Genomic DNA, 19,287 nt, shown 5'->3' with positions numbered 1-19,287 from the left:
TGGGGCTGGGGGTATTTTCAAATAGGAAATGTTTGTGGTTCTTATCTTTAAAGGTAATTCCCTTTTTAGTTCCAATCACAACATGCTCTTTTGTTTAAGTGAGGTTTTTCCCAGTCTTCAGCCAGAAACTGCATCTGTTAACAATCTTTTGGATTTTAAACTGAAGCCTTTTAAACAATGAACCATCTGACCACGAAAGGCATCTGGCCATGCTGTATTTGCTTATTGTTAACAAGATTTTTAAACCCTGGGAAAAGTAAGGAGTAGGTCTTCAGAGAGGAGAAACTAAGATAGCATACGAGCTATATTATGGCAACAGCAATCTTATCAGCACAGGCAGAAAGCTTCTTTAATCACACTTCTTCACAGGAGCAGTTGCAATAGTTGTGTCACTTAACCAGTCCTTGTAAGTGTCCAGAAAATACTTGTTCCCCCTCCATGAGCTTCAGAGTTCACAAAGTCAGTGAATGGGGTTAGAAGCTGTTAGCTGTAGTAACATCAGATATTTGAGGCAAAGATCAGAATTTGATGACTGCACCTAATTTTTCCTCCTTCCATTTCTGATCCCTAAGCCAAGGCTTAAGTAAATGGCTCTAGATTCTCCATATTACATTTCTGTATCTTTTTTATATATATTTATTTATTTACTTATTTATTTATTTATTTGGTTGCATCAGGTCTAGTTGTGGCTCGCAGGCTGCTTAGTTGCGGCAGGCGGGCTCCTTAGTTGTGGCCTGCGAACTCTTAGTTGCGGCATACATGTGGGATCTAGTTCCCAGACCAGCGATCGAACCCGGGCCCCCTGCATTGGGAGCACGGAGTCTTAACCACCGTACCACCAGGGAAGTCCCCATTTCTGTATCTTTTGAGGTCTACTTTGGAGAAGGTGAGTTTTTACTCTGCTGCTGAGTTTGACTCTAGTTTAATTAAATCACTCTAGAATCTTGTCTAACCTGGCTGCAGTTGAGCCGTTAAGCTTTGTGGGAAGTGCTGATCTGGTGATAGGCATGTTCTGAAGACATCTAGGAAAAGTGGCTGAAAATTCTCCTGATACCTTTCATTCACTCCCTTTATTTGGTTCGCATAGCCTAATTGAATCACCTCCCCACTCCTCTCCACAAGGAGGAATTCTCCTTCACCACAAACACAAAAAGATGTATGGTGAATGGTCATCAGGATCTTTTAGATCCTGGAGAGTCGAGGCCCTCCTGTGTTTGGAGCATGGGGAGGAAGTGGTTTGATCAAAACAGGGATTTAAAGGAACATATGCTAAAGTAGTGGAATTAGAGACAAAAGGAACCATCGGTCTTCTACACGACTGTCAAACAAACCATCTGAACAACAAGGAAGTGGGATGTTGATACATTAATCCTCTGGTTGTTCAGAGTCTCCTAATGGAAAGGGAAGAGGGAAGAGAAGTTAGGTCTCCTCTTCCTTCATTACTGTAGTTGTTTGAATATGCAATAGAGTGAGCGTTAGGGTTTCAGGTGCCCCCTTTGCTAGATGTTGAGATTTGGGAGAGGGAGCCAGTAAAAGGGAGAAAACTAGATATCCGTAATTATATTTCTAGATATCTAGAAAACTAGATATCCGTAACTATATTTCTAGACTTCTTTAGAAGTACCTGGTTTGGTCTCCTGTCATTGAGTTTTCACCCTGATAATGGATTCCAGTTGGCCTTTGTGCTCCTAAGTGCTAAGGAGTTACAGAATGTGGCAGACATAAAAAAGATTAGAAATGAGATTGGGCTGTCTTTCCCCTTCTACTTCTCTGAAGAACAGATGAGGGAAGCACAGCTGGAGGATAACGGGTATCTCCAGGCTCTGAAACTCGCTGCCTTGTCTGCATGTTCCCTGGCTGTGAGAGATGAGGATGTGTGTTTAATCCCAGATTGAAGCAGTAGAAAAACAACAAGCTTTACGGATCTGGTGCTTCAGTCAATGAAGCAATGCAGTTGGTAAAGGACTAGTTGGTGTGTGATTCACCCCGACGTGTACTGAGTACCTTCTCTGGGGCAGACTATTGGCTAGATTCTGAGGATGATTAAACAAGTAAGTCAAATTTCCTGGAGTGGATGGTCCAGGTAGAGGAAGCAGATAAAATCAAATAACTGACAAGTCTTTCCATGAGCTCCATACTAGGGTAAGCAGACAGGCTCTGGGGCACAGAGGAAGGAGCCTCCAAGCTTTGGGGGGTGTGTGTGTGTGTGTGTGTGTGTGTTTGAGACAGCAGTTTGTTCCTTCACCACTTTGACCCCTCCCAGGGTTATGCCAGGGAGGGACCTGTTGTCATCATGCTTTCATCCCATTATCTAGAAATGGGCTCCTTTTCCAGCAGTTGAGCTATGTTCACATGTGCTGTACGCTTTCCCTCTTGATTTGTACTTTGTTCTTTTTCCTTTTTGCCAGTGCTTAAAAGGTCAAGTTTAGACTGTTGGGTAATCTGATCTTTACTAAACACAATTTCTAGGGCTTGTTAGGAAATCTATAGAGAGGCTTAAACTTTTGAAACATGAAGACACTGAGGGGAAGACTGAAATAACTGAGGTTTGTTCAGCCCAGAGAAGAGAAGTCAGGTGAAGACACCAACTCAGTATGTTCACTGGGTGTGCATACCCCAGTGAAACTGTGGTATCTGTCAAAATATTGCCAATTCCAGTGGTAAAGAGCAGCTGCCTCAAGCCCTCCCAATAAAAACTGCCCTGACAATCTGACCTTTCCCCCAAGGGCCCACCAGTCTTCCTTCATGATTCAGGGACTCAAGGGTTAACTCCTGGCATGACAAGCAGGGGACGCCAGGACCCTGTTCCCATATTGCATCATTAGTTCTGATTCATTGATGCCCGTGTTACACTGTTGATAAATATTTTGAACATTGGCCTAAGTATGAGATGCTGATGGACCTAAAGATGGTGGCCAAAACCATTTGATAATACGTACCCAGAGCCTGAAACATGCGTCTTCCAGGAGTCGATCCCATGGAAATGATAAAAGATGCAGGCAAAGAACTATGTGTGAGGTGTTCTTTGCAATGTTGTCTCTGAAAGCCAGTGATGGTAAACAATTTAAAGGGGGATGGTTGTATTATCGTACACAACCATAACAGTATCTTGCTCCCACTGAAAAGTCATGCCTTCAAAGAAATTTTGATGACATGGGAAACTGCTCAGCATGTAATGATAAGGTTTAGAAAAAGATATAAAACTGTATAATCAGTACGATCAAGAGTTTGCAAAGAGTAGATATAGAAGTAGGCAGACAGAAACCATTGTTTGGTGGGATTGTGGGTGGTTTATATTTTTTTCTTTATACAAATATTTCCCAAATTTTCCACAGTGCATTGTTCTCCATCCTACCTTGGGATAAGGTTGTTTTGTTTTTTTCTGATTATAAAAATAAAACTGCTCTTTTAAAAAAAATGTGTAGAGTATATTTTTTATCTGTCAGTTTCAGTCAGAAAAGCAGGACTACTGGGGGAAACACACACACAAAGCAAAGAGATTAACCCTTATATAATCATGCAAGCTAGCTAAGCACTCCCCCTAAAGCTGCTGTCTTTGCTTCATGTCCCTGGAGTAGGCAGTTGGGAAGGAGGGTGGATGTAAAGTGGGGATGGAGCAAGGACAGGCTGGAGCCCACAGGGACAGACTGAAGCCTGTGGTAGTTCTCACTGCCTGACCCTGGAGTGGGTGTCCTGCAGAAGCCTGAGCCATTAGTCATGGAGCTCAGTACACACGCATGCACGCGCGCACACACACACACACACACACACACACACACACACACACACACACACACACACACACACACACACACACACACACACACACACACACACACACACACACACACCTAGCCCAGGAGAAGCTGGAGGAGGATCCAGGGGAAGGTGGAGCGGTTGCAAACCTGCCTGCTGTTCCACACCAGTGAGGTGAGCCAGCAGATAAAGAACAATGCCTCTGGACTACAAAATGGCTGCTGCTTCGTTGCCACCCTCTGCGTCTCCCTTGAGTGTCTCTTGTGGCTCACCCTACGCAGAAAGATACAAGAAAGGATGTAGGCAAGTCGGTTCAGCCTAGCCAACTTGAACATTACAAAACAACCACATATTGCTCTTTGAAATTAGGAGGAAAAATAAATATTATTTAAAATGCAACCAGTGTTTGTGCTGTAGAGACAACCCTAGCTTTTTTTTTTTTTTTCTTTAGCTCAGGGGCCCTTTACTTTCTCTATTTACTCTTCCCTGGGAGGATTAAAGCAAAGGTGAATCTGTAAACCACCCAGAGTTTTTCAATACCATTGATCTCTTTAGGCAGTAACTGTGAAAACTTGGTGATTCTTGGACCTGATGAGATGACCTCAGCTTTCTGCCCAGAAATCCACTAAAGGCATGTTTCTCATGGCCCTTTCCCTGCTAAGTAGCATAATCTAATAGCCAGTGACCCATTTTCTGTCTATTTTCTTTTTGTTACAAAAGCCAGTACTATCAAAATGAGCACCAGATTTTAGAATTGGAGTACAAAATTCGAGGAGTCTCTGCCTCTGGCAGCCCTTAAACCAAAGTTGTACCCCAATAAAGGGCAGTTGGGGGCTTCCCTGGTGGCGCAGTGGTTAAGAATCTGCCTGCCAATGCAGGGGTCACGGATTCGAGCCCTGGTCCGGGAAGACCCCACATGCCGCAGAGCAGCTAAGCCCGTGAGCCACAACTACTGAGCCTGCGCTCTAGAGCCCGTGCTCCACAACAAGAGAAGCCACTGCAATAAGAAGCCCACGCACTGCAACGAAGAGTAGCCCCCGCTCCCCGCAACTAGAGAAAGCCCGCGCGCAACAACGAAGACCCAATGCAGCCAAAAATAAATAAGTAAAATAAATATATTTTTTTTAAAAAAGGGGGCAGTTGGTTCATGAATATTTATTTGTCTCCTCTTCCTATAATCCCTTTGTTTAATAATACCAGTTTGGGGGCATTTTTTCCTCCCAGTGTTACCAATTCTATCATTCCAGCTGTGCGTACTGCCACCCCTGCCATGGAGTGTCCAGGTGGTCCTGAACTCACAGTTTGTGTTTTCATTAATGTTGGCTCAGCTTCATTAATGAAGAAGCAGTGAGCAAACTTGCCCATAGAATGAACCAAAACATATCTACCTTTCTTCTTCGGTGCTTGGTGAAGTGAGCGGACATCTTCTGGATTCTTCTGTTGGGGTGTTATACTCTGGTTCTGTAGAGTTCTCTGTTTTTCAGGCTTGAGATACTGCCAGTGAGAGAACCTCCCCTTGGGGTGGATTGTCTCCAAATGTCTTTCCATTAATGGATCTGCCTGCAGGTTTCCTAAATTATGTTAATCCCTCACAGTTGTTCTAAACTGTAGCGTAATGTGTCTGACACTATTTTTTCTAAGATAAATAGAAGCCGAGTAATAGCTATGAGAAAGACTTTGCATAGTCAAAGGCCATCCAAAGGGTAAGCTGAGAAGGCAGGATACCCCATTGATTCTCTAGCTGTGTGACCTGGGACGTATTTCTTAACCCCTCTCATTTCCCTCTTCTCGTCTGTACAATGAGGTCAGTTTCGTAAGCTTGTTGTGAAAACTGAGAAAATATGATTTCGAAGTTGTCAGAGAACTTGGGACATGCCAGTGTTAGCTGTGATCACTGGCAATGTCAGTGATGGTGACAATAATTGAAACAGTGGTATGGACTGAGTTTCTGCTTGTTCACGTTCATGCTAGCCTGGGATTCAGCTCCATATTGGTAAATAATGATACCTGGTTTTCTCAGAACAGTAGTGAGGATTTCAAAAGCACCTCTCCCTTAGTTGTTCACAGGACATTTCAGAGGTGGAAATAGTAAGATGGGAGGATACATTGTGTAAAATAAGGGAAGAAACCAAGAAAGTCTTTATTGTGAGCATCAGAAAAAAGGGGCCCCATTTAATTCAACAGTTCCAGGGCAATGGTAGTCAACGGGCAGTCCCTTAACTTCTGGGTAGAGCTCTGAATCTGATTTCAGGAGTACCCTTAATTCACGTCTTGGACGATGGAGGCCAAGAGGAAGTCAGACTCCAGTCCCCTTCTTTCTTCCTTTCACCCACGTGCCACCGCAGCACTCAGTCCCTGCTTCCCACGGCAGCCCGTGGAGACGCTCACTTCATTGGGTTTGCAAACAACATTAAAATCCCTTCTTTGTGGCCTAGGAAAGGTAAGTGGTTGATAAATATCTTCAGTTTGCAAAATAAGACAATGAAAGAATATTTTTAGATGAAAACATTGCAACTGCTCTTTTTGCAATGGGGGAAAGTCCCTTTGTAGGACACACCACCAAGAGGTTCCATTAAACAAGTCAATTTTCACAAATGAGTAACTTACTAGGGCAAAATGAACCGGGTTTACAGGTTCTCTTCTCAGCAACAAAACTTGTTCAGAGTTGCAGCATTGTAATCCAGTAGTGCATTCTAGCTGTATGATTTCTGAAATTAAGCTAAAGAAACAAAATGTCAGTGTTGAGGAAATAATAAAAGAACGTTTCAACACAGTTGCAGATACTGTTATTGTTAGGAGTCTCTTTATTGAAGTATAGTTGATGTACGATACTACAGAAGTTACAGGTGTACAATATAGTGATTCAAAATTTTTAAAGATTATACTCCATTTATAGTTATTATAAAATATTGGCTATATTCCCTGTGTTGTACAGTATATCCTTGTAGCTTATTTTATACCTAGTAGTTTGTATCTCTTACTCCCCTACCCCACCTGGCCCCTCTCCCCACTGGTAACCACTAATTTGTTCTCTTTATCTGTGAGTCTGCTGCTTTTTTGTTATATTCACTAGTTTGTTGTATTTTTTAGATTCCATGTATAAGTGATATCATACAGTATTTGTCTTCTCTGTCTGACTTATTTCACTTAGCATAATGCCCTCCAAGTCCATCCATGTTGCTGCAAATGGCAAAATTTCATTCTTTTTTATGGCTGAGTAGTATTCCATTGTGTATATGTACCACATCTTCTTTATCCATTCATCTGTCGATGGACACTTGGGTTGCTTCCATATCTTAGCAATTGTAAATAATGTGGCTATGAACATTGGGGTGCATGTATCTTTTAAAATTAGTGTTTTTGGTTTTTTTGGATATATACCCAGGAGTGGAATTGCTGGGTCATATGGTAGTTCTCTTTTTAGTTTTTTGAGAAGCCTCCATGCTGTTTTTCACAGTGGCTGCTATTGTTAGGAGTCTTAAACCTAATTACCAGAGCGGACATTCTGGGTTCCAATAAATTGGCATTCTCTAAAATTTCTAAAAAAGAAAACTAACAAACTTCTGATAACTTTCTACTCAATCATGCAATAAACTAGTATTTCCTGGTTGATTATTTTTTCTGTGTATGAAGTTTTTATGTACACAAAAAAGTACAGAATGTAAGAAATGCCCACATTTAACAAATGCTAACATTTTATCATACTCACCATGGATTTTAAGAAAGAAATAAAACATTATAAATATAGTTGAAGCCGAAAGGTGACCTCTATTCTGAAGGTGATATATGTTTTTTTTCTTTGCCCATATATATATTATCTTACTCTGAATGTGTATATTCATAGACAATATATGGTATCTCTTCATTTTAACTACGATATAATGTTCCATTATATGAACATGCCACAGTTTAATTATTTTTATCCCCCCTTTGGATAATGTCTATTTCCAAGTTTTCATTATTTAAAAAAAATTGCAGTGAACATCCTTGTGTATGTGTTCAAGAATTTCTCTAGGATAGGCACCTAGACATGTAATTACTGGGTCATTTGGTTTGAACATTTTTACCTTTAATTGCTCTCCAAAGTCATTGTAATAGTTTATACCTGCAGTGAATTAGTTGCCAACCATCTGAGGGCTTGGTATTGTCTGAGGGGATGGAACTAGTGTCTGGTTGCCCTGATCAATCATTTTATGTAAGTTTGAATGTTTCAGGTACAGGACACTGTCATTAAAGTTCTTCAGTTTTCTCCCATATACCTTAGCCAATCAAATTAAAGTAAAAATTCCTGGAATAGGAAGTAAACATTTCATTTAAAAAAGAAAAACCCAAGGTTTAGAAAATGAAAGCATTCCATTCAAATATCTTTAAAGCTGGACCAAAGTACAAAATGTTACAAGTACCTAAAAATGGACAATTCACTCAGCATTATGTTTATTTGGTTTGTCTACAAAGGAAACTGCTCTGTGTGTGGTTCACTCTTCCTCTCCTCTAGACCTCTTTGCACCCTCAGGTCCAGACCCAGGCAAACTGTGTTTCCATCTTTAGCCAGCTTTTGACTGATATATGCCATCACCAAACACAGGAAGTTCCTCTGAGGTATCCACCACCTCCCTGGTGGGTGACTAAAGTGCAGGTGCAGAATCGGCACGTCTGCACAAACAGGCATGTTGGCGGTGGCTGGGAAAGCACACAATTGGTCTCTTTCTTCTCCTCTAACCAGAGCACCTTTATCTCGGTCATCTCTTTATACAAATTATGAAAGCCTCTCCCCTTTCTTGTACTCCTTGGTTCCTTCAGATATTGAGTAACTGAGATGGGTAACTCACTGTCTGTCCATCCTCCATGCATCTGCTTTGTGGATGCCACCTCTCTTTTGTGCTTCCTCATACTTGCATTTCTTCAGTGAGTAGCACCCTTTAGCCAAGGCCTTGCTTTCCCTCTAATTAGGGAACACCAGGATGGAAGAGGGTGGAAGAGAATGACCCTGTGTTTTACGTTCACTTATAGTGTTTCAAAGAACAATAAAAATAAATAAGCAAAATATAGCTGAGACAAAGTAAGTTATCTTAGTTGGACAAACCAATTAATACGGAGTCATGGGGAGTATGGGGGTTGTGTGTCCCGTGGAGCTCTATTTTCCCCACTGGAATGGGGGCTAGAGAAGCAGACACCACAGCTTTCACTCTGTACTTGTCACTCATGCCTGCATCGGTGCCCCACTGTGGGGAGAACACTCCTGCTTCGGCTCCAGTCACTGGAAGAGACTTGGAGCTGTGGGTTTGAATGGAGGCCCTGGGAGGGCAGTCGTTCTCAGCTACCGCAGAGCGGCTATCTTTGGCTTCCAAATCTTAATTCTTAAGCAGATTCCTTTTGACAGCTCGGCTACAGGACAGATTCCATCAGGTGTTGATTGCAGAGTTTGGAGTACATGACAATCTCGGAGCTCTCAGTCTTTGCCATAGAGTACTTGTCAACAGTGCTTTTGTGGACCAAGGTTCCAAATGCAACTATGTGAGGCCCTTTGAGCCCCTTGCCTGTGTGTCGAAGCCCATAGGCACAGCTCCATTGCATTTCCAAAATTCTGCAGTCTGCAGGTGTAGAATTGCACATTAAATGAGTGTTCTCAGCTATCACTATATCTCTGGAAAGGGGTATCACTGTGGCTCACATATGAGAATTCAGGACTGGCTGCCTGTTCCAGTTATCACCAGCCCAGGGACATGTAGCTCATGAGACACTCCAGACCAACGCACATCCTTTGTTTCAGTTTTCCTTTGGACTGTGGCTTCCTTCCCTGGTTAACTGAGTGCACTATGAATAACTCCAAGCAGAGATGGCAAAAAGATTTATGTTGATTACTAACTCTAAACAAGTAGGGGTTGAAGCCTGGAGCACTGTGAGAAGCATTTGGAGGTTATGAAGGATCTCAGTACAGATAGTGTGGTAATTGAATAGCACTGTCTGCCCTGACAGATGGTGGGAGAATGTGGCATTTGTAGCAGATATGTACCCTCCTTTGCCCTTGAAGGCTACTCTTGTGCCTAGATTATGGTTGTACATAAGTATCACATTCCATGCTTCTTGCCTTTGCGTCTCTCCCTGGTTCTCTCAGATTCTCTAGATGCTATGGCACTTACTTTCATAAAAAGACCACCCAAAGCCTGCCTGACTTCACCGTCTCCAGCAGATAGGTTTATGAAAGACATCAGTAGAAGGAAGTATCCACTTTGTAAGAGAGATCAAAGAAGGAAAAAAGCCACTTTTCCTGATTTTTTTCTATATATATTCATTTCATTCTTTTCACTAATAGCTCTAGCACACCTAATGTTATTGAATCCACATTACGGTTGGTGCATTTCAGAGCCTCTCCCTTTTGGGAAGTAGGAAGAAGCTTTGAGCTTCCAGTGTAAGTTAGAATGTGCCACTAATAACTTCTATGCAGAGTTCTCCAGATTCCTTTCACTCCGGGAACCAAGTAATGTGTGGAACTAGAAACGGGTTACAGTACAAAGTCTACCAAAGAATACCAACTTTAAATTAGTGTCTTAAATTCTCTTGTTATTCTTCAGTGCACTATGGAACAGCATTTGACTGGAGCAGTCTTAAGATGGCATCCTTTCATCTGTCCCCGTATGTCAGGAAAAGCAGTTTATGTCTCCTCAGTTTCTAAGATGTACTCCCCCACGTTCTCACATTTAGACATTTCTGAGACAGTGACATCTTCCAACTGATGCTTTTCTTTTTTCTTTCTTTTGCCAAAAAATGCTGTCATTAATTCAGTAGTATTCTGTAGAGCCAATGATGGCTTAAAATCAGAAATATGGTTATGACTCTCCTTCTAGGGGACAGTTAACCCTGCCGTAGCATTTTTCACAGGCATCCTGAGAATGCTTCCCTGAATGGAATATGCTTTTACGGGCTCACTGTTTCCCCTGATTCTCTTCATAGTTTAATTACTATTTTCCAAAGTCCTCTCTTTATGGCCTTGTGTTAAGCATTATATTGCAAATCATAAACACACTTTGATTGTTTTCCCAAGAGCAGGTTACAGAACATCAAAACCCGCTTTACAACATTCTGAAAGGCTGGTCTGGTAGCAAATCTGGTAGCAAGATGTGAGGCAACAAAGGCCATTGACACCACTGATTGGATTTCCACACTGCGTGAGGGTTTAGTGGTGTGTGTCCAAACATGTTAATTTACCAACCAGCTGGACTAAATTGTACCTGGGTCTGTAGCACTCCCAGATGACACATGGGTCAAAGACTTGACTCTTAACAAGCTACATAGAAGTAATTTGTTTTATGTCATTACACACCTTTGTGTCATAGGCAACAGGGGGATGTGGACTTGTTTCATTTCTGAAAACAATAATTGGAGCCTGTTTCTTTTTCTTTGCCGTGAAAATGAAGGGAAATTGTCATCTAAAATTGGCTTCAGATGTTGGAGTTACACTGATTGAGATGTTTAGGCTCCAGTCATATTCCGTGCCGTGAAGTGCTTTGCCAAAGAAGTGACTTATTAAAATAAATAAAATAAATGTCTCGTAGTTTGGAAAGTGGACTGACTGTAAAGTCTCAGCTTTTAGTTCTAGGTAAGGATTGTGGCTATTTTCTTAACTGTATTAGCACATGAAATGCATTTTCCCCCAGGATCCTGTAGCATACGACTTTTAAGATTTCAATTCTGTAAAGTCAGCCAAGGCTTTTTCAGGAAAGAAGAGGGTGTTGAAACAGGCTGGGCCTCTGAGCTGTTTAAGAAATGCAGCTGGCTTCTTTACTCTCAGAGTCACATTGTTACTCTTTGTTTCACTGCTGGGGTTCCCACAGAGAGACTAGATGTCTTTAAAGTGGCACTCTTTTCTTGCTTTTCTGGTGTAGGTGATTTTGGGGAGAACAAAAATGATAGCTGGCTGAGAAGTAGCACAAGCCTGATTTTTTTTTTTTTAAGGGAACAGTGGTCAAGTGTAGTTTTCTTTCTGGCTGGGGGTGGGGTTAGGGGAGGTGGGGAGAGGGTCTAAACTCACTGAGTTCACTGCTTTTTTTGGTGAGCAGTACAAGAAGTCTCTTAGAAGTACTCCAGCTATTTGCCCAGCAAATTTCTGGAGAGGATAGAAGACCAGGTGCATCTGTGGGTATAAGGGGGATAGAGTAGAATAGTCTCCGTGGTTTCAAGTCAGAGACTCAGGGATGCACAAATAGAAACCATGCCACACAGACTAGACAAGGCAACGGAAACAGGTAGAATTGAGGTGAAGTGGTCAGGATGGGGTAGGTGTTCTTCAGCAAGAGCTTTGGGCAAGCCTGAGCATTTGTGTAATTTAGGTGTGAGAGTCTGGTGCAAGGTGTTAGTCATACAGCTTGGCTTCCACCTTAACACCTTTGTAGACTGCGTCCTCTTCAACCAGGCAGTACTAGTCATACATATTTTATTTTGCTAAACTGTAGTTATATTGAAATGCCGGAAAAAAATGCTGAATGTTCTGTCTATAGCACTCTTCAGAGTGATCTCCACTTTTCACTATCTTTGAGCTATTTAACAAATCTGCAAATTGTTTAAAAAAAACTGATAGCAACGCAAATGATTCTTGTCCATTGAAGTGACTTGTGTCTGATGCAACTGATTATTGCCGTATTGACCAGTTTTGCATCTATTTGTAAACCAATGTTCATACATATCTTTGCCCTTAGAATTTTCTTTTGAACCTGTTGTAACATCTTACTGGTTCTCTCTCATTTATTAATGAGTTCAACAAAATCTTTGACCTGAGTTCATGCCATGATTTTACCTTTAAAAAAATTATCCTTTATCAGTACAGAATTTTAACTCAGGGAGAACTGATAGAGGGGCTACCTTATTTTAAGTAATCTGAGATCTTTAATCAAATTTTAAACGAGTACATCGTATGATAGTGGGAAGCCCTCTATGAGAAAACATGCATTGTATATCAGTTTTACTGACCTTTGTATCTGCATCCACCAAAGAAGGGGAAGAAGCAGAGCTCAGGAGGTCAGAAGAGGTGTCAGGCTTCATACGTGGAAGAAGCTCCTATGATGTTGAAGGGATGCACGTACAGGCAGGGAAACAGGGACAGCAGATGTATAATCCAGAGACCTGAAAAACAGTGCCCTAAAGGAGCCTGAGCTTCCCTAAAGTTTCTTGGCGGCTAGTGAGCCTAGGTTCTATTTCATTTCTGTTAACTTATATTTATGTTTTAGAGATAGTGTCCTCAATCTTAGAGTAAGAAACCCAATTTTACTATTGAGTTTATGTCTAACTTTGTTAAAATATGTATGCTTGATAAAACAAGGACTATCCGTGTTGACCTCTGTTTCATGTATCTTTTATTCTAAATCATAAATGTTATTTTTTGTGGACCATCAGGAAAGCAAGAACTTGTTCTGTTTGCCCTTGGAGAGACATTCTGGTCGGATATCTTCCCAGTGCCCTCTCAGTAGAGACCATGTAGAGTTGAACATCACCGACAAGCATGTGAGAAGAGCCCTTTCATAGGAATTCAGATGGATGTATTGGGGTTATTTTTTCAAGTAGTAGACATGAGGGTGTGATGACCTTATGGAAAATTTGAGAATTATTTATGAATTGAGGAAGATAAACATTTGCTATTCAGTCAGTGGAGAATTTTTGGCCTGGTTAGGAGATGACTTTGGGAGGACATCATAGCTTTATTCAAATCATTTCTATATTTGCTGGGTTATTGTTCATAGGAGAAATTAGACTTATTCCATGTAGTTCCCAGGGGCAAAACTAAGGCCAACAAGTGCTTGAAGTTACAAGAAGACATCTGTCAATTCAGTTATGAGGTGAATTTTCTGACAGTCGGTGAGAGTGCTGGTTCCAAACAATTGTGTACCCTTGAAGCCTTTTTTCAGAGAACATATGATCGATCACCTGCCAGTGACCTTCTATAAGGGATCCCTGTGAGGAGAAACTCAAACTAGGGTGTCTCTAGGGTCAAAGACCTGGCTATATAATTCCGTGATGGCTTGCCTTAAAAACATACAGATGTTTTGTAGCATTAGGAAAAATGGGGAAGGAAGTTTGCTCTTCTTCTGTGATTCTAAATGCTAAATGTGAAAGCCATTGTTATTTCGAGTCACCCTCCAGTCTTTCCAGAAAATGACTGACACTCTAGGCTTAGGAGGAGGTATTGGATTTCCTGGCAGACGCAGAAACTGCTGTTCTGTAATCAGTCCTTGTGTGGGCCCAACCGGATTTGGGCAGCAGATGCATTTGATGTGTAATTGTGGCAGTGGCCAAAAAATGTAACCAGGCTTGGCAGTCCCAGGAACCACATGACTATCTTGAAATGTGACAACATAGGAAGTATTTTTTGAAACCAACTGCCTGCCTTTGGCAAACTTCGGTTATAGGATATGGTTTCAGCCCACTGCTAGGGGTCAGAGGTAAGTGCTGGAAGGACTGAGTAAAGCTACTGTCTCAGGAATTCAGGTTTGTGGACCCTACAGGGTTTTCTCTTCCCGATGAAAGAAGAACAAGAGGGAAAGAGTTGGAGGCAAATATCAGGATTTAAAGGACCTAATGATTCTGTGCTGTTTTTAAAAATGAGATTTCAGGAAGCAGCGAGCTTGGTAAGAAGGTAGACTTTTCAGGCATGGCAGGTCCTGCTCCTTCTCTTGCAAAAGTGCACATTACTGGGCAAGTTCCACACACTTATGTGCTCATCCTAACTTTTAACTGGGGCTATTGGACATAGAGTGGCTTCGAGGAGAGGAGAAAGCATGGAAAATATTTGGTGATCAAGTAAGAATTTTGATGTACTCCCGCTCTCTTGAGAGCCAAGCTTAATATAGCACAGGGTTTGGCAAACTATGGCTCGTGGGTCAAATCTGGCCAATAACCTGTTTTTGTAAATAAAGTGTTACTGAAACATGGCAGGGCTCACTCTTTAAGTGTTATCTATAGCTGCTTTCACGCTGTACAAGGGCAGAGTTGAACTGAGTAGTTGCAACAGACTGTGGTCTACAAAGCCTAAAATATGTATGATCAGGCCCTTTACAGAAGGAGCTGGCTGTACCATACTTCATCATGGCCATCTTTCAAGAAGATGCTAATTATACTACTATTGAGCTAGAAGGGAAAGTTAGCAGAAGTCATTAGCAAGGCCTTCTGCAAAATATTTTTCCATCTTCCATCCTACCTGCTCTTCCTTCCCTGTTCCTTGGACCTGGTCTCACCCACATTGTCATCCGTTTCCTATCATTCACTTGAGTTTATTAGATACCACACACATCATGGAGACATACCTAATAGAATAAAATATTTTAACCTGTCTGGCCCTTTCTGCCTAGTATTCTATAAAAATTCTAGGTATAGAGTGAATTTATTTAACATCTGTTGTGTTCATTAGTATATGGGGCTGAACCCATGAAATCCAGAATATGAATAACAGTTTAATGCAACAGGTGACTATTTTGATCATTAACAAGGTGTAGCATTTCTTGAGCCTATATGATCATTGTTAACATGTTTTCTAAGAGAATCTTCTTTAAAAACGGAACAGGTTTTTATTAGTGTTTAGCTGCCTTTGTCCTGTAATGAACATTATCAGAATGAAGTTTACTTTGTATCATACTGAAATAGTACCTTTCTGCTGTTGAAATTCATTTAGTTAAACCTTAGTTTGTCTCTACTGTTTTTGAGTTAATGGTACTATTATATATCGCTATAGAAGATTTTTAGCCGATCTAGACGGTTAAATAGTGTGTCTTTATTTCCTAACAAGTATTATCTAAGAACCTCATGGGTTTGTAACTGAATGGATATTTATGGCCTTTGTTGGCCAAGTGCATGTTGCTTCTGCCTGTGATTTGTGGTCTAGTGAACAACCACAGAACATGTCCTTTACAATTGATTGACCTTTGCACAGCCTATTTTGGGCCTTCTAAGAGCATCTTAAACTAAAGAAAAACTGTACCAGGTCTTACATATTATTACTTGATCCTACTGGAAATTTTCCCTGTGGTAATTTCAAAAGAAGTATCCTTTACATTAAGACTTAATGTTTAGGGGCTTCCCTGGTGGCGCAGTGGTTGAGAATCTGCCTGCCAATGCAGGGGACACGGGTTCGAGCCCTGGTCTGGGAAGATCCCACATGCCACGGAGCAGCTGGGCCCGTGAGCCACAATTACTGAGCCTGTGCATCTGGAGCCTGTGCTCCGCAACAGGAGAGGCCGCGATAGTGAGAGGCCTGCGCACCGCGATGAAGAGTGGCCCCCGCTTGCCACAACTAGAGAAAGCCCTCGCACAGAAACGAAGCCCCAACACAGCCATAAATTTAAAAATTAATTAATTAATTAATTATTTAACAAAAGACTTAATGTTTAAACTGCACTTTGAGACCCACTTATGTCACTGAAAGACTTCAGCTGCTACCAAGAAATTGTTTGCAACACAAATATGTAAGTGTGGAAATTTTAGAAAATGTTAGCCTGCTTTGGGTACATAAATATTAGCCCAGATCATTCAATTTCTTTGTCTGCATAAACAGCTGATATTAGGGTTAATAGTCTGTTTTAGAAATAGAAAATCCAGTAAGAGAAGATAATTAGAGAAATGTTTTAAAATAATTTGCTGTAGGGAGCAGAGGGGTGCCCCAGGGATAGAGAACAGAAACACCGCACATGTTGCAGAGTCTCGACCTGATGTTGTTCATGTCACACAGAACATTAGAAAAAGCAAAGCTCTTGTCCTAACAGAACACGTAATGCTTTCAAACTTACTTCTATTTTAATTGTGAAAATAGTGCATGTTCTTAGTACAATGACAGTTTGAATCATACAGAAGTTTATAAGTAAAAGACTTTTCCTACTGCTACCCAGGGGGTAGCCACTGTTAAATTTTATTATGTCTGTTTCCAGAAATGTTTGTCTGTAGTGTACATATTTTTTCTATAGATGGAAAATAATATTTTGAAGCATTTTTTTCCCTTCATAATATACTTGGTCATTTTTAATATCATTACACAACTCTACTTCATTCTTTGTTACTGCTACAAAGTAGTTTATTCAACCATTCCCCTTTCCATATACTTGTTAACTTTATTATATGCTAATTCAAACAGCACTGCAGTGAAACAAATCTTTGTAATATGTATCTGTGCAAGTGTAATCATGGGCTAAATTCCTGAAAGTAGACTGACAAAGGCTGTGTGTGTTTTAAATGTGAACAATTACTGACAAAATTTACCTCCAAACTGCTCCAATTTTTTCAGTCCTAGTAACAAGGACTTAGAATAGCCATAGCTGGAGATCCTTAAAGGGTATCATTATCATCCTAGCTAACATTTATTGAGCACTTCTGTGTGTAGTGTTCCCAGAGCTTTATTTACTTGTATTAACTTATTAAATCCTCACAATGACCCTATGAGGTAGTCACCCCTTTTACAGAAAAGGAAACTAAAACTGAGTCACATGCAGAGGTTTCTTACCTTGCCTGCCTAGAAGTCACTTAAGGTAGTGAGTAGCTGAGAATTCAAATGCCTGTCTGTTGATGGTGGTAGAAGAAGTGGAATACAGTCAGCTTGGATTGAAAGAGAGAGGATAGTGAAGCGAGAGACAGAAGTCTGGGATAGAGCTGTGAATGCTTACTTCAGAAAGAGTGCAAACAAATGAATAACGCAAAATTTATTCTTATGGGCAAACTGATGCTGAGAAAAACAAATGTACTGTCGAACATTTAAAGAGAATGGGGGAGGATCTCTTGGATTTTTTTTTTAGTAGCCACTGACCAGAGATATGGAGTGAATAATGTGTCAGTCGGAAATGAAGTGAGGTTAGAAATAGACTATGTATTTCTTTACCTTCTAAATGAGTTGGTTGATTAGAGCCTGATTTAAAAAAACAAAAACAAAAAAAAAAACCAACATTCTTGAAGGTCCCTTGCACTGTACAAGTTCCCTTACTAGCAAAGAGTTTTTTTGTTTTGTTGTTTTGTTTTTTCAGAGTTTGAGATTGTAGGAGCAAAGTGGAAAACCAAGAAAAGAGGTTAAAGCTGTAGTCAGTGCAGGTTGAAAGCAAAGGCAGTGTCAAAGTGCCCATCCAGCAGGAAGTTTTGTCCATGAATACTCTCTTATTGATGACTATCAAGCTACTAAGAAAACAGGATGAGTTGGATTAGAGAAATAATGAAATAATTAACGTTGAGGAGTTTTTTTCCCCCTCTAATTACCTTGTAAAGGAATTAGCTGTTAAAAGTTAAGGGTTTTGTAACTTAGTCACTGAACAACATAACTTTTTTTTTTAATTACTGATTTTAGAAATTGGGCCCTCAAACTAAATATAGTAACAAACTGTGTTTTCCATGGCATCTCACTATTAGAGGCATGTAGACTCTTAGAGCTTATAGGGACTTTAGAAATGGTCTAGTCTCACCTCTTATTTTGAACAGAAGAAAAACAAGGCCCAAAGATATTCAAGCTTAGCAAGAGATGCTGATTGAATAAACCAACAAGTAAGTTCTGGAACCTCATCTTTGCATGGCCTATCTGGTCATTTTTCCATCATACCATCTCTCTGAATATAAGTGATGTTTACACATATTCTCAAAAACCAGTTATCAGTGGAGAATTTAATAACATAAAATGTTTATATCAATTCAATTCTAATTAATCTAATAGACCCTCTAAAGATAGGCATATATCTTAAATGCTTATTACATTTCAAGAAGAAACAAAACTAGATATTAATATGAATTATCCATTCTGTAGGTAGAACGAAAAGAGCATTTAATGTGATTGCTAGAACTTGTATTCCCATAGGACAACCTCCTCTAGGTGTCTTTAAGGCTTACCTACAATCTGTTTTAAAAGAGAGGGGAAAAGCAACTTTTTAAAAGAACAGAATGAAGGCAATATTCTTGCTCATCAGAGAAAAGTTCTAACGGAATCACTGAAATAGGTAGCCAAAAGTAGGGTTAGATGTGTATGGTTTAGGGAGGGTTTTGTTTACAATTTCAGTGTCCACAGCTGGTCAGTGCTATGGGCTCATCTTCAGGGGCTCTTGAGAAATCCCCATGAAGACAGCCGATAACATGAGGTGTATAACAGAACGGGAGAACAGGTTAGGGAAAAGCTTCTTAAGTGCTGTCTGCATGCACACATTACAAAGATAGATGAGGTGTTGATAGTGGGGCAGAAGAGTTCCCACAGAAAGTCTAGAGAGAGGGTTCAGAGGTAGCCCGGGTAAGACATCAGGCCTTAGAATAATATTCAGAAATGTTGAATGTAGCAAAAGTAGCACTAAGGGTTTAGGGAGAGGTGAACTCATTTTTGGCCGCTAACCATGTTTGAGTCTCTTATAGTGAAGTGGTGAAGAGTGAAAAGCCAGCTTTGCACTCAATGTGTATTGCTTGTGGTTAACCTGAGGTCTAATCTTAGGAAAGAGGTTGCCATGATTCTTTCCCACTGCCTCTGAATTTCCAGCAGGATGACCTTTAGCAACACATCTGTCCTCCCTTTACCTCTGTTTCCTCTTCGGTAAAATGAGT

General features: G+C 40.7%; 1 protein-coding gene across 3 annotated transcripts in view; it reads left to right on the top strand.

Moving 5' to 3' along the window:
• DAAM1 (dishevelled associated activator of morphogenesis 1) overlaps nucleotides 1-19,287 on the top strand; it is a 141,638-nt gene that overhangs the window by 50,173 nt on the left and 72,178 nt on the right. The gene's annotated exons all lie outside the window — the stretch shown is intronic.

This window comes from Balaenoptera physalus (genome assembly GCF_965194825.1).
Source record: "Balaenoptera physalus genome assembly, chromosome: 2".
NCBI lineage: Eukaryota > Metazoa > Chordata > Mammalia > Artiodactyla > Balaenopteridae > Balaenoptera > Balaenoptera physalus.
This window is presented reverse-complemented; position numbering and strand designations above follow the sequence as displayed.